This window comes from Palaemon carinicauda, chromosome 2 (genome assembly GCF_036898095.1).
Source record: "Palaemon carinicauda isolate YSFRI2023 chromosome 2, ASM3689809v2, whole genome shotgun sequence".
Lineage (NCBI taxonomy): Eukaryota > Metazoa > Arthropoda > Malacostraca > Decapoda > Palaemonidae > Palaemon > Palaemon carinicauda.
Genome location: NC_090726.1, coordinates 107,488,656 through 107,502,591, shown reverse-complemented (window position 1 = coordinate 107,502,591; position 13,936 = coordinate 107,488,656).

Genomic DNA, 13,936 nt, shown 5'->3' with positions numbered 1-13,936 from the left:
TATCTTTTTCATAAATGGGAACGAGACAAAGTCCTATATTTTTATATGAAAACGATGAAAATGGTGATATATTTGATCATATTTCCTTGAGTCCGTTTTCTTTTAGTAAACTTAAAGTGTTTTCGGTTGCCGCCGGATAAAGAATTTTCAAAAGATTAAAGATACAGTCACTATCCAAAACCGGGTTTACAACTTTGTCGTTGGTTGTAACGGTTTTTATGAATATATCTACAAAGAGTTGATTTGCGTCCTCGGCCATGGCTGCGGCGTGCTTTACTAACCAACTAGCTTTAATCACCACCCTTTTTATTGTTTAGGGAGGGCTGAGAATGGGCGGATAGGAAAGGGGGGGGGGGCGGCGGAGGGGGGCTAGGAGTGAGTGAGTGAGTGAGTGAGTGAGTGAGTGGGTTGGTGGGTTTTTTACGTACCTCATCATTTACTCTGTGAAATATTTAATATTTATTACTAGTCATATTTTTAATGAGACTAGCTCTAGTATTTAATTAATTTCAACCCACATTTTACCCTTTTTTTTTATTAAACGCGATAAATTTTAACATTATTTATACTATATCACACCTTTTCTATTTACTACCATAAAACAATATTTTGAGAAAATTCTTAAACAATTGAATAATTACACCGTTAATAATAATAATAATAATAATAATATTAATAATAACAATATTAACAAACGATAATATTTTTTAGTATAAATATTAATATTATATATATACACGCATATTTATTCAAAAGATAGTTTCTTTGTGTTTTGAAATTGTTATTTGATAAAATTTAATAAGGTAATCAAAATCTTATATTATTGTATTATTAACAAAATGGATAGCGGCCATCCAAATTTTAAATCATTTGTTCCAGGAATAGAAACAACCGTCGATATGGAAGGTTTCTTAGAGGATTATTTTAATGACTTGAATAGTACATTCCCTCGATCTTTACCCTTTACGGATAGTGAATTTTCAAAATATAATAAGTATGTTATACCCCTAACACACGAAAGGTGTATCATGTCTACTCCCATCGAAAAAAAAGAGACCACATCATTTTATACTGTTTCGCCTTACTATTGGATAAAAAAGGATTTGAAATTATCAGATTATAATTTTTTCGTTAAAATGTCATTAGAAATTAAGAATATAGATAGACTTTATGGTCTCCACATTTCAAACAATGATATTTTATTGATTATTAGACTACAAATTAAAGAAAAAATCTATTATCTTTTTATATACAGTCAAATAATTTTTAGATTAAAATACTCCTATTTTCATTTCCTATTTTTTACTAAAGATATAGAAATTTTTAAAAGGATAATTCTAGCATATCCGAGGGGTATTATTGATAGAGATAAAATATTTAATATGATTAATGAGAATCAAGAACATTATTTTCCAAATCTCAAAAATGCGTGTTTAAATGTTATGTCGCGCTTAGATTTTATGAAATATCAGATTCCTATCATATTCCGCAAAGAATTACAAAAACATGCTGAAATAAATAAAACTTTGAATGTTTTTTGTTTGTGTTTAAAATTTGTATTAGAATTGGGCAATAAAATTCGAAATGATGATTTTATAATTTGGCCAGATTATTTACCAATATATTGTCAAATTGTGTCTAAAAATAATTACTACACCAAGAATGAAAATTGTGATTGCTCAAATAAAATATTAGACATTTTCAATTTTAAGTAAATTTCGACGATCTTATATAACTAAAATACAAAATCTTATATGAAAAAATAGTTATGTAAATAAGTGCAGCTACTTTATTTGGGGATGAATGTAGCGATAGTTCGCTTGCAAGAATTTGTGAAATTTGAGTAACGTCTTTGTTAGTTATAAGGCCAGCATATATGGCTTCAATAATTACAGCCTTTTTCTCTTTTATGTCACCACATGCAGTACCGATGGAATCCTACAAATTTTGATCATAAGAGTTATGCATCATGATAAGACCCATTAATCCATTAAACAATTTATATATATTGCCAACGTGTTTCTTTTTTTCTGTGTCTATAGAAAAAATCTTAGCTTTTTTTCTTGTTTTATTCCACCAATCTAAATCTAATGTTTTAATTAAACATTCCGTTCTACTACCGGAAAATGTTTTTTTATCATCCGTTGAATAATTTTCCACTACACAATTAAATTCTTTTGTATCATTGATATAATTTTCATGAGCATCTAAGTAATAAATAAAACACAAGGCCTCATAAATCTCTTCAATTGGATTATATTTAAGTTTATCGAAATATGATTCGAATGGTCTAATATCACCCGACTCCTGTAAAACACGATTTATGTTGTCTATCATATATCGAAAAATATTTAAATGTGTAGATGTTTTCAATAGAGGATTTCTTTGTTCATGATATGGTGATAAACTCACGCTGTTTAATATTTCCTTATCTAAATGCCTACACAAAAATTTTAACTCCCTAGAATCATAAGTCAATCCTGGAAGGTTATAATAGGATTTTTTAATTTTTGATAATATATGATTTAATAAATTATTATCCACTTGTTCTATATTAATTTTTTTATAGAGTTGATGTGTTGTTTCGTTATTTTTTAAATATGAACAATAAAGAAAAACTTGGGGTGAATTGTATAGAATTTTTTTATTTTCTGAATATTATCATTATACACGCGTCTTTTTATTATGATTACTAAACTTCATAGCGGCAGTACGTTGGGTAGCAAATAAGAAACCTTTTTGTTATTATTCAATATCTATATTTTTTCCTCTGCATAACTGACATTCATTTAAAAGGTTTTTGTGTGGGATTTTGGGATAAATATTTATTTTAGATTGAACACAAGACAAGCACATAATATGACCACACCTATGCACGAATGAATTAACCGCACGACAATTATCCTCTAGACAAACCGAACACAAATATAAAAAATCTTGCAATATTACAGATACATTATTAACCAAATGTGGTTGCCAAAAATGGCATAAAGTATTTGAATTATCAACCATTAATTCCCCGTTTTTATATTCTATTATTATCTTGACCACCGATAAATTATCACATAAATCATATTCTTCCTTGGAAAATGTATTCAAACAATAATGATTACTCAGTAAATCTTTGTAAGTAACCAATTTTGGAAATTGTTTTTTTTTTTTAAGTCATGATACATTTTATTTTCCCAAAATCTATTTTCACACAAACAAAAAAATTGTTGGGCGGGTTTATTTTTATTTGATTTATAATTTGCTATAGGATTACCAGCATAAATGAAGGCATTTTTACTTTTGTTTCCCATGTTTTTTTTATATTTTTTTCCCTTTCTAGATTTTATTTTTCGGTGCCATCGACAATAAAACCTTTTTTTATATTCCTTTATGTTTGGGTTGTTCTTGAGATAGTTTTTAATCAAATTAGAGTCTATATTATCTATCGGAATTTGAATCAAAGAATCGTCATATAATTTCATTTTTTTAATAATTAAGAAATTCAATAAATATGAATTTAGAACAAAATAAAACAGTAGTAACATTTAAAAGTTATGTTCCGTGTGTCGATACCATTGACAAATTATATAATTTGCTCGGTCCCTTGTTTGATAATATAAATAATCGTCCAAATATCTTTTCCGTAAAGTACACTACAAAGCAACCTATGGCCAGTCTTTGCAAAAATACAAACCCCCCCAATTTAAAAATTAATAAATCTACAATAAATACGCTTTATTTCTTTTCAAACAGAAATAATGAATTATTTAAATTCATTGGAAAAATTTATGACACAGCTATTGCCAAAGATATATATGTGTATATAATAGCAAATTTTTCGTCTCAATCACCAAAACAAGAACCATCCTTATTTGGAAGCATCATTTATGCAGAAGATGAGCGCGATTTGAAAAATTATTTATATGTTGAACAAAATATAATTGAAATAATAAATAATGATGGAAAATAACATAATTCATATATATAAGAATAATAAATATAATAATAATAATGATATTGAAAAAAACATTGCAATCGCACACCGACTTTACAAAAAAAAATAAAAATAATAAATAAACAAACAAATTGTTAATATTATCATTATTTAAACAAACATACATAAAATGGAATTATATGAGTCTGGCACAGATATATCAGCCATTGTATGGAAAACTCTCCAACACGCTCAAATTCAATCTCAATTTGATCAAAGCCACACCATTATAAAAGCCAGTAAAAATGATTCTACAATTATTAAGAATGATACTGAAAATTTCTTAAATGATGATAAAAACGCAAATCATCAATATATATATCCCCATTTAGATATGGATATATATCTTGAAAATAAAAAACGGGAAAGAAACCAGAACAATAAAAATATCACTAGAAAGTCCTCTAGATATGATAAAAAAAATGGTTTATTGTACGAATTCATTTCTAAAATGTATTACAAAGCACTAAACGAAGGAAACATTGATAACAAAAATACTCTGATTAATAAATATATACATACATATCTAATCGATGATAATATTCTTATTGAAACAATTCTTGGTTCCAAATATAAATATGATGATATTTTTATAGCAGATATTAATATGTTTTCAATTATAGCCCATTTCATTGATTGTAGAAAAAGTAAATTTTATGTTAGTTATATGCTAAGTGATGGTATTGAAAGATATGGATTAGTTATCAACCATCCAGTTTTTCCTGGTATACCAATGTGGTTATTTGATGTATGTAGATTAATTAGCAATAATAAACAATTATATTTGGTATATTCAACAGACATAAGAAATGTTGATAAATGGTTAGGACACATCATTAGTATTATTATTCTTAGTAATTTGTTATATATAAAAATCGAAAAAAATAATCCACACATTAATGCAACACTCATTCTTATTCATCTTGTGGGCATTTTGACGGGTAATCGATATAATCCAATCAACCGCCAAGGAATGAAATTTCCTTTTAATGTATTACAGAAATATACATTTGAAAATGTAAAGAATTATTTAATTAAAATATCACCCGAAAATCAATTGCGTGATAATCTATGTAGTTTTATTAGTTCAACAATTATGTGTATCCCTCATCGAACTGGAACTAATTCATTTAATTTATTGATGAAATGATGAGGATTGAAAAATAATGAGGTTTTTATTGGGTCTTTCGCTTTTTCGGTTGACTGCAAACTTCTTCTTCTTCTTCTTCTTCATCGTCATCATCATTATCATTATCAATACAAAATCTTGATGATATTTCATTTTCATTGTCGCTCGATGATATTTCCTTTTCATCGTCGCTTGATTCAATTTCATTCTTAATAACCCAATTACAAATATTAATTTTTTTGACAATATTATTATCAATTAAATATTTTTGATATTCTGGTTTATTTTTAACTTCATTTATGAGATATTCATCAACCGAAGGTAATAGATTTTCACTAGTAATATTTGTATAAAATATTGGCGCACAATTTACATTTCTTAGATTTAGATATAAATTAAATCCAGCATGGCTGATACCAATTTTTTCTAGCTGAAAGTCCATCAGTGCTGTACACGATTTATTACCTATACTAGACAAAAAATTTTCGTTTTCATTAAAAGCCTCGAGATTATATATTCCTAAAATAGACGCCTCTAAATCTTCCTTTATATTTTGAGTAGCTTTAACATAACAATTATCAAATATATAATCGTTTTCTGGGTTTATATCTTGACTAAAATATTCATATGATAGATCATTTTGTTTGTTGTTAGAATAAAAGTCGTATTCATCAGCTCTATTATCATCATCATCATCATCATCACTGTTGGTTTTATCCTTGGTTATTCTATCTTTGTTATTTTCTTTATTATTTCTGTTTATAAAAGGAATAAATGTTTTTCCAATGGGTTGTCTTTTAAAGAAACATATATTTGTATCTTTTGATTGAAATAAATTTTTAAAATTATTATTGTGTAATGAAAATAGGTTGGAAACGTTTGCATCAGATTCCACTATTTTTTTTTCTATATTTTTACACGGAAGTGTACAATAATCTACAATTAACCTCTATTGATCGAAATATCATTTTAGTAATATTATCGTGTAATTTAAAAATTTTTAAATTGCGGGTGGTGGAATTGGTCATAATTACCAATTTTTCTTTGGAATTTTCAAAGTTCTTTCAAAAATATTTTTTTGAATTTCTCTTAGTCTTCTTATTGAAAAATATCCATTTTTTTCGGTGAATGATTTTGGAATATATTCTAAATCCAAAACATCAGAATCATCAGATTTGATTACCATATCACGCAATAATTTTTTGATTATGACACTTTTATTATTTTTTCTTTGGTTAAACATTGTTTTTGAAAATGCGATATAAATTCCAAAACAAGTATGATAAGTATTAACGAGTAGTCTGCTTTTATGTGATTACACACATATATATATAAGTATATTTTTTTTAGGTACCCGACGTGCCATGGAATTTTGAAGACCCAAAAATTGATAAATACCCAACATCAAAATGCCAACCAATTATGATGAAAAAAAGAAAATCTTCTATCAGAAGCTCGAAGAAAAGTATTCGTGGAGAGGGAAAGAAACCGGAAATTCTAACACAAAACAAATACTATCTAGATCAATGGTAAACAATGAAGTATTAGATAAATATATAAGGATAATTAAAGAAAGTGAATTGAATCATCGTACAAAACCAGCCATGTCTTATTATCTGTTGCGGAACTATAAAACTGGAGTTATCGCGGGTAAGGAAAGATTGATTAAAAAAAAGTCAAGTAACCCTCGTTACCCTACTTCTTCATATCTTATTACAGTAGAAGAAATATGGGATAATATTTTCAAATCTCATATAAATTGTGGACACGGGGGCGAAAAAAGAACACTACATAATCTTAAAACAAATGGCATAATTAATATTTCTTTGTATCAAGTTCATTTATTTATTTCTCTTTGTAATAATTGTTTGAAGAAAAGATCAAATATTTCATCTAAAAACAATAACCAAATTCATCCAATCATATCAAATGGTTTTGGTGAGAGGGGCCAGGTTGATTTAATTGACATGTCGACAATAAATGTTTGTGAATTTAGATATATTCTAAATTATCAAGACCATTTGACAAAGTTCTGCATTCTGCGACCATTGGTTAATAAAGATGTAACAGATGATATTTTAATAGATATCTTCACTACAATTGGTTGTCCAAAAATTTTGCAATCAGATAATGGACGCGAATTTAACTTTACTGATAAATTAAATAAAATATGGCCCAACATTAGCATTGTTAAAGGAAGGCCCAGACACCCCAAATCTCAAGGATTGGTTGAAAGATCCAACCAAGATATTGAACAAATGATGCGATGTTGGATTGCAGATAATCAAAACATAAATTGGGTAAAGGGTCTACCGTTTGTACAAATGCAAAAAAATAATGCTTTAAATAGATAATACTCGGTTCCACCATCTTTAGGACTATGATTATTTTTTGGTGATGATAAAGCAATATGATTAGGATAAAAATATCTTTGTCGATTACTACTATCATCTTTCATAGATTTTTTTGCAATATATAACCGATTGCTTTTAACTGAATCACTTTTGGGTTTCTTCTTATCCAAAGGATATACAATATCATCGTCATTTTCATCATCAAATTTTCTTTTTACTATTACTCTTGGTTGTTTGGTCATTTGTGTGGGTTGTGTGGGTTTTTGCTTCTGTGGTGGTGGTAGTTGTTGTTGATGAATTTGTTTATACAAAGACGAATTTATTTCATCTCCTTCTTTTTGAGAAATAGAAGTGGCGGTTGATGTATTCTCCTCTAAATGTAATTGATTTTTATTTGGTTGTTGAAATGAATATTTATTTTGTAAATTATTTTCATTGTTGTTTCTGTTAATGTTCTTGCTTTTATTGCCATGAAGTGTTTGCATAATTTGATATTTTATATTGTTTTTTTGGTCTTTATATATTAGGGGTGGTTGCTCAAAGGATTCAAAATTGTCATTACTACTAATACTACTACTACTACCGGGGCTGGGGCCATTGTTGGGGTTTAGAGTGCTGCTTTCATTGGAAGCACCATTAGGTTTTGGGGGGAAATTTGTTAAGTTGTTTTCACTTTTAAAAAGTTCTTGCATTTTATTCATGTCTTTACCCTTGATGATTTTGGGTGTTGGATGTGGTGGAGTTGAATTAATTTTCATGCCCATCCCCTCTAATAGTTGAAGTTTTGATTGCTGATTTATTTCTCTGTGGCTTTCTGTCGTATCCGTTACAATATTCATGTCTTGGTTATTGATAATATCAATATCATCATTATTATAAATTGGTAGTAACGTCTCATCCAACGTTTGACCGTCAATATCTGAATTGCCCATCATCTGGTTTTCAAAAATCTGAAAATTTTCATTATATGATTCTTCATCAAAATTGAAGTTATCTATTAGGTCTTGTAAATCGATGTATTCCAATTCGTGTTCTTGTAAACCATTGTTTATCATTCCATCGGCCATATTTTTTTAATATAAAAAAAATGAATCTAGGTGAATTTAAGGATGGCTTAAATAAGTTTTTTAAAGATGCCAGGTATTTAGACTCATTCAATAATGTAGCCAAAATAAAAATTGCTATTCCATGGAATGAGAGAATATATTGGTATTATTATGAAGTATTATCATTTGAGTTTTTATTCAATAATATTAATGAAATTGAATTGTTCCACCAAAATAATGAATTTAATAAACTTAGGTTTGTTTTGAATTTAAATTACAAAAATAAAGTGTTATATTACGGGGGTTTTTTTTATTATACACCACCGCCACAGAATTATTGTATTGGAGAAATAATATTAACTTACGATAAAAAATACTTTTCTTCCATTAACGATGAAGATATTATTTCTAAATATCATCGGTTAAATCAAAAAAAACATTCGATCCCGTATAGAAATGAGTGAAACAAAACAAGAAAACATAAAGATGATGTTATGGTATCAATCATTTTATTTAAAAGAATTTATTGGTCCTGATAATAATAGCGATGGTAATTTGAAGAGTAATGGCCCCTTTCCGCATATTAATTTTAATATCTTGACGTTAAAGATACACCCCTTATTTATTGATAGAGTATACTATTATAGTGACTATAAAACAAATGATTTATATGAAAGATATAAGTGTGTTTTTCGAACTAAACGCGATGATATATATACATATTTTGGTGTTGTAGCAACATTTCCTATGGGTGGTGGTATCCACGGTATAATTTATGTTCTAACGGATGTAAACAAATTTAAAACGTTATTGAACAAATGTAATATTTCTAAAAAGGATTATTCAGGACAAAAATGCATAAAAACACAAGATTAAATCAATTTGGCTTTTAATATATAATTATATTTATAGTTTTTTTATATATATATTATAATATTTTAAAACTAATTTCATTTACTTATATCTTTATTCAATAATGCGATGTATTTTTGAAACGTTAATTTTACAATTATATGAAACCAATAAATATAACTCCCTTGAAAAAATTATAAAGGATTTGGGTTGTAATGAATTGAAAATTATAAACAAATGTAAAAGTATCATGTCCAAGGATCAAATATGTTTTTACGACCTATTTATACAAGCACTGGATAACATTGCATTAAAAATTTCAAATAATAATAATAATAATAATAATGAAGAGGTATGTAATAATCTATTTAATGAATTATCAATATATTCATGCCACGGACTCCCGGGGACGGGAAAATCATTTTTGCAAAATAATATTAATGCTTTTTGTCAATTTTATGGGAATGGTCTCCGATACAAGATAAATTTAACAGTTGTAGCACCAAATAATTACATAGCGCTACAACAAAGGGGAATTACAATTAATCAAGCTATTAAATCCTTTTGTTTTGATATTTTGGGCATCGGTAACTTCAAAATTGATGAAAATGTGGCTGAGAAATTTGAAAAATGCGGAAAAGAAATAAGAAGCAACCTTAAAAATTCTTCGCTTGATAAGTTGATATCAAATATAATTGAAGTCGTTGGTCTCAAACGCCTATTGCAATATTATAAGCACAATTTTAAGAACGACCATATATATGTTGTCTTAATAGACGAAGGCTCTTTAATAACAAGTCTATCATTCGCTTTATTACTTTGTGCGTTTCCCATAAATCAAACTATATACAGTATATATTATTTTATGGTAAAAATCAATTACCCCCCGTATCACCAGAATTAAAATTAAAGAGTTGTTATGATGTTGATTGGGGAAAACACGATCAAATAAATGTACATTGCTTAAAAACCCAACAAAGATTTGCGAGCCACAATGAAAGTATATTTAAAGAATTTATCACATGCTTTAGAGATATTTTAGAAAACGAAAACTGTATAGACAAAATGACACTAATAAATAAGATACATTATTTTAGGGAAAATATAAAAATTGGTGGAACATTAAGTGACTACAAATTATGCCCCGACACAAGAAAAGTATTAATCGTGGCCACAAACAAAAAAAGACGCGAAGAAAATGTTTACCGATTAGAAAAGGAAGGAGAAGGTATGATATATAAAATTCCAGCGATAATAGACGAAGGAATTCCCAAGAATTATGATGTATACACAAATATAGGTATTGATTCAGTGTTAGAAATAAAAAAGGGAACTATATGTATTTGCCGGGCAAATATTTTATCTAGTGGACTTGTAAAAGGAATGTCTTTAAAAGTCTGTAAAATTTTAACCAATGAAACTAATGACGTAGATGCCATTATAGTAAAAAAACTAGATGAGGTTGGTAATAATAATAATAATAATGATAACAACGATGAAGATAATCATCAAAGCATTGTCAAATTAAATAGGCATTCATTTGAAACGCAATATTTGAAAAATAAACACATAACTGGCGCGGGTTATTTAATCATCAAACAATTTCCTATAACACTCGGTTATGCTTTAACCACGCATAGTGTACAAGGAAAAACTTTAAAATACAAAGTGGGAATTGATTTAGAAACGGATTCTCATTGGGATTTATTGCGGAATTTATATATTGTAGCTTTAACTAGAGTACGATATGCCTCTCAGATTTATATGGATAAGCACCCAGCATATTGCATGTTAGACAAAGCTTTAAGTTTAACAACAGATAGATCTTTCGAACGGTATTATTACAATTGCATCCAAGGAAACAAAAAAAGAAAACTTTGTGATGAAAGTAATAAAACTATCAAAAAGGAAAAATATACAAGCAACAACCACGAAAAATATCAACACACAGAAGAAAAAACGAAACGCCCACCCTATGACAAAAATACAAAAAGTAATATAACGAGTAAAAATGATGGTAATGATGATGATGAGAAGGATATTATACCAATCGAGCATCAAATAATGAGCTCATGGAATCATTATAAAAATCGAAGCAGTGAATTTAAAAAAACTCAATGAATTACAAAATGATGATATTTTTAACAAAATATTTTCAATGACCATTAATAATTTTTACCCTTCACCTTAAAATATTATTGATTATTCATATCATCTGTAAGAAAACATTTTAATTCTCAAATTATTCTGTTATAATGGTTATTTATAAAATAGGTATATTTCATGAAGAATAATTCGGCAACTAATTTTTTTTAAATAATGGTAAAATATAAATAAAAACAAACGTAACACAGATTTTAGAACTTGGCATTAGTTAACCCTAGTAGTAGTAGCAGCAGCAGTAGTAGTAGTAGTATTCTGTCATTGCACCCAGAATACAAAAAAAAATGAGCCAAAATATCAAGCAAGCGGACTTTCCTGTTACCCAAAAAAATGAAGCCACAGAAAAATGTAAAGATTTTGAAAAGGTTCTCAATTCTTTGGCCACCATTTATATTGCGGCCGATCTTAGTTTTGAAAGGTTTTTAAATCGTGACAGAAAACCGCACAATAAACATTTATTTGATTTAGTAAAAAATAATGATATACTAAGTTTTGTTGATTTGGGTTTCCAATCCTGCAATGTCACAGCTGTAAATTTTGATAGTAAATCTATTTTATTTGTTGATGTTTATCGGTCAATATTCGTAGATGAAATAAGATATCGCGTGTATTATACTTTTAACTGTGTAAAGTGTAAACACTTTAAAAATCTTATATCAATGTACTCTAATCAACCTGAAATGGACAAAGAACTAATAATTGATTTTATGAAAAGAGCAACTTGTGTCAAATGTAATAGTATTACCGGGAAAATGATAGAATTGAACATGTCAAACTTTTTATTTATGTGTAGTATAACAACCTTTCTTTTTATCATTCTTCGTCCTATTTTTTGACATTTTTATGTTTCCTATATTTATTGTATATCAATTATTTTTGTTTTATATAAATATTTGTATCGTATTTTTGGGGGTTTAAATAAATTATCGTGATAACCACAAATCTTTGAATTTAGCTATTCATTGCCGTATATACTTTATATATATATATATATATATATATATATATATATATATATATATATATATATATATATATATATATATATGTTTCAATATAATATATATAAAATGTTATATAAGTAAGCGGGCTGATAACTATTAATACAAAAACATCTTGGTAGTTTTCCACTCTAAATTAAAAAAATATGAATTCAAAGGAAAATGAACGAGCAATAGACGTTTTATGTGATATTGAGCGTTATATGATTGAACCATTTAAAAAAGGAGGATTTTGGACTAATGAAAGCGAAAAATATTACAAAAACTTGAAACACATCTACAATTCTAATCCTCCCGAGCAACTAATAAAAATATGTAATTTTATTTGCGAATGTTTTCTGAATGTTAATCAAAAGGAAAAACTGGTTTTTCTAATCAATAATAATATTAACTTTCTTGAGGAAAAGGATAAAGATTATATTTTTGATAAATTTGATGGTTTTTTTTAAAAACCCTAAACAAAATATTTCGGCCGATACGAAACTGTTATTTTTAGTTAATGCTTGTAATTTCATGGAAATAGTTTTAAAAGCTCAAAATATAAACAAATTTTTTGATTTCACCACCAACACAGATTCAAAAATTAAAAATGACAATGAAAATGGAACAGAACTTTGTTATACCACAATATTATTACATTTTTTGTTTGAATTGTTGAAATTATATTTCATGAACAATGAAAAGGCTAAACAGGAAAATTTTCTGTTATTAGAGCAATTAATTGAAAAAATTACAACTACATATGAAGCATTTAAAAACAAAAAAATTGACATATATAATTATATCACAAATCAAAACCACTGCATGTAATAAAAGTGTCTTCTTATCTTTATAAAAGAAATTGAAATTTTTTTTAATATAAAAAAAGGTGTGTATGTCTTATTTAGTATTATTGGGTGGATAACTACGTTTTATTTTTGTCTATATATTTTTTTGCTAGTTATTCAATATCAGAATAATATAAATAGATAAGCTGGCACTTCATTCCATACTGATTGGTTTATACATGCACAGTATAACAGTTTTGGGTGGCAATTGTGGCAGTTTTTTTTTCTAATGAAAATTAATATCATTTATTATACATTTTTTGAAAATGATAGTTTGAAAATTTTGGTAATTAAAAAATTGAAACATTAATATATGATTATAAAAAATGTCTGAAAGAAAGGGAATATTAGACCACGCCTTTATACTATTCGTGTTATTATTATCAAATAACATTGCATTGAATACGTGTCACGATGACAGTGAACAGCAAGATTACAATTATTTAGAATATATCGAAGAAAATTATAATCATTTTCAGTATCTAGGAAATGTAACTTTTATCGATGATAACGGTTACTTCCTAATAATACCATACAATAATAATAATATTAATAACTTGGTTGCCGGGTTAACCGATA